General features: G+C 36.8%; 1 pseudogene; it reads right to left on the reverse strand.

The window, feature by feature from the left end:
- Positions 1 to 2,614: 2,614 nt before the first annotated feature.
- LOC115522696 lies at positions 2,615 to 2,789 on the reverse strand (annotated as a pseudogene).
- Positions 2,790 to 3,648: the final 859 nt, after the last annotated feature.

Genomic DNA, 3,648 nt, shown 5'->3' on the forward strand with positions numbered 1-3,648 from the left:
CCTGTACAGTCGGGCTCTTACGAAATGAAGTTTTTCCTTCTCAAATTTCAGCTTCATTCTCTGAATATTCAAATACATTTGTCAACTGCTTTCAGAGAAGAGACTGGGAAAGGGTGATGATAAATCTGGAAATTTAATTCTGATTTTGTGAACTATAAAAGTGTGACACAAAGAGCAGTGGTCCAGTGGTTCTAAATCTGGACCATGTCAGAATCACCAAGGAGATGAAAAAAAGCAAAAAAAAAAACCACAAAAAACAAAAAACCCAAAAACCACTGAAGCCTTGGGCCTGCCCCAGATCAGCTAAGAATGTAGAGTGGGCCTGCGATGTTATTTCTGCCAAACTTCCCAGGTGATCTGATGGGCAATCGGGACTGAAGGTCAAGCACGTGGGTTCAGAGCTCACCGCTGTCCTGCTCAGCTGTGGCTTCTTAGTCAAATCACCTAAAACGCCAGGGCTGTCAGAGGAATAGCATGAGAGCAAAGAACTCCTGAAATCTAAGCTCTGTACTTGCTCTGTAGTAAGCCCAGTCTTCCACGATGCACGCGTGTCCGCAGCCCGAAGGTACCAGGAAGAAATGTTAACATCGCAGGTACATGTCAATGTATCGGATAGAGCATATTTGCGTGGTTTATATACAGAGTATATCATTTGAAATTAAAATAGAGGAAGTTTTAAGTGATTTCACTTCAGGGTCCTTGCTAAAGGCCGGGTAACGCTGCCAGTTCTTCTGTGAGAATTACAGATTAGCAAAGTGAGAATTGTAGCAGTTTGGCTGTAAAGATATTAAAAAGTCTAGTAAGTTTAAGTTATTTTCACTCCAGGAAAACTATAATCATTTGAAAGATCGAAGAACAAGAGTGAAATTTAAAATAAGATTACATATTCACAAATCACTGTGTTGCTGGTAAAGAAGGCACTGATGATTGTACACCTGCCTTTCATTGTTTGAACGGGCTATTTTTATATTTAAAATGATGCGGTATCTACTGACAATGCTTGAAACCTGTGAGATTTCAAAAATTTTGCCTGATGTTTTTGGTGGTGATGGTGGTAGTGTAAGGAAATCATCCCATTTCACACCGAGAATAGTTTTCTTTATTGAGATGTCAACATAGTGACATAAGTGTTAAAATGTCACTGAGCATCTTCTCTGTCTAGTTCTCAAGATGTGAGCTAATACACTATTCTTGATTAATCCTTCGCATAGAAATTCTAGAATTGAGTTTGCTGACCAAACAACTCAAAAGGAAGCACAGTTTTTCAAAGTGGAGCTTAGAAAGGAAAAAACCCAGCGGTTAAAGTGTCCATGTGTCTGAATTTGTAAGTGTTGATGTGAGTTGATGTCAGTTTCCGTGGCCTTATTATTTAATCTTATAGATGAGTGTCATGATTAACTTTTTATGCAACAACTGTTCCCGTATTGAGTGCAAACAAGGCAAGAGGTAGAGATGCTGCCAGTGGCAGGCACTCACTTCTTGGTCCGACTCTTGGACACTAGTGAGGAAAGTGGCGTAAAAGATGGAGGCACCCAGGTTTCTCATGAAAATTAAATTGTATAAATTCATCAACTAAAATGACTGCTTTTCGCTCTCCTGTTTTACCGGTATATTTTCTAAACTAGGGCAAGTAAGCTAAAATTCATAATTTATAAACAATCTGTGGAAAAATTAGTGAATTATTTACAACACTTTTGAAAAATGTGTTTGTCTCTCATGCAAAAATTAGCTACTCTGTTAATCACAGTGGTGCCACAAATATGCTGGAAATTAGGACTTGCAAAAGTGAGTTTGGAAAAAAATAGTTCTGTAACTCAATCTGAAATTGGAAAACCAAACTGATCCTGAGTGGTCTATTTAAACAAGTGCCAATTATTGAATAATTCTCAGACCTAAACAGAAAGTTATTGCATATGGAAAGATTTTTTTCCCTTAGAGTGTTTTATTCCAGATGCCCTTTTAAATTGTTTTTAATTCTCTGTGGGCAGTAGATAACTAAACCTACAAAATGTAGTAATGGCAAGGAGGAAGCAATCACGTTGGCCACTTCTAGTTAAGAGTCATGGAAAAGGCATCTGTTATATATGAATTGCAGACTATAAGGACTTTGACAGTCCATAGACCAGACCTAATTTATTAAACTAAGTTTCTAATATAAACAGTAATTTGTTTCAGGCACTGACACTGCAGGTCTGGATTATGTGAACCAAATATAAAGAACTGTATTTCTCTTTTGGAAAGTGTGCCTTTCGAGCACTGAAAGAAAATAATCTAATATGTCATAATAGTAAATATGATGAACATGGCCCACCTTCCTGAGCATGGGCTGATTCACACTTTCTCCTTTTTACATTTTCCAGAAGTTATTTTAAAAGTACCGAGCCATGGTTTATAAACTTCAAAGCACACCTGTGACTTCTATTCCAAATAGATGAGAAAATGCTGAGACTATTTAAAAAGATTTAATCTTTTGTGCATTTTAAACCTGAGATAGAGTTTAAATTGGTGGACACATTTCTTAGTACAAAATCAATGATTAGAAAAATATGAAGATTCCCTTTACCCTGTCACTTTGCAGACAATGTTTGATAGAAACATTCTATGAAATTTATGAAATATGAAACCTACATATTAAACAGCCTGGACATTTGAAAAAGACTGTGGACTAAATAAAGCTTTATTTCCAGACTTTTGAAAATACATTTCAATTAGGTCAAGATGTGCCTAGATACTTAAACTGATAAGAACAGATACTACACTTGATCTTAGCCAAAAGGCTGAGAAGCGATAAGATGTGCCTAGATACTTAAATGGATGTGTTCTTTGTGAAATTATTGACATATATTCTCACATACACTCAGTACTCCTTATTATTTATATACTCCCAGTTCCTACCTAAGGCAAGGAAGAATCCACAACTGCTCTTTTTTTTCTTGTTCTAAAGGGCAGCATATTAACTAGGATGATTTTGGCTGCAAGTAACAAACTCATCTTAAAATGTGGCTAAAACATAAAGGGCATTTTATTGTCTTACAAAGCAAGAAGTAAAGTGGATGGCACTTTCATGACTGGCTAATTCAATGATTTCCTTCTTGTGTATCAGTGTTGCCCAAACACATAACAGGGTTTCTGTCATGTGTCCCCATGGAAGGGAGGAAAACAACTTTGCTTAGTATCTTAAGTCAGATTGGTCAGTGATTGGGTCATGTAGCCATGCCTATGTTGACCATAGCCAGGAGAATGGAATTACCCTGATGAGATTAAACTAATCAGCATTCAGCCTCTTCACCCCTACCACCATGAAGGATGAGGCTGTCTGATAACAAGAGAAAATTGGGGTACATTTAACAAGAAAGAAGAGGAAAATTGCCATTAGGTAGGCAACCAGCAGTATCTGCCAAAGGTAGGAATGAGAAATATAATTGATTGGTAACACCAATCAATTGGTAACACCAATAAATGGTAGGCATTAAAGGAAACTGTCTACAATATCATTTTATTACCTGCATGCACCTGGGAAGGACATTCAGGTGTGCATTTAGTATTTGTCCATGACAAATTTTACATAATGTAAACAAAAATCTTCATAGCATAATACACTTACAGTAAAGTAAAATTCCAGCAGGGGCAATGTGAAATACTTAGACT

This window comes from Lynx canadensis, chromosome C1 (assembly GCF_007474595.2).
Source record: "Lynx canadensis isolate LIC74 chromosome C1, mLynCan4.pri.v2, whole genome shotgun sequence".
Taxonomy (NCBI): Eukaryota; Metazoa; Chordata; class Mammalia; order Carnivora; family Felidae; genus Lynx; species Lynx canadensis.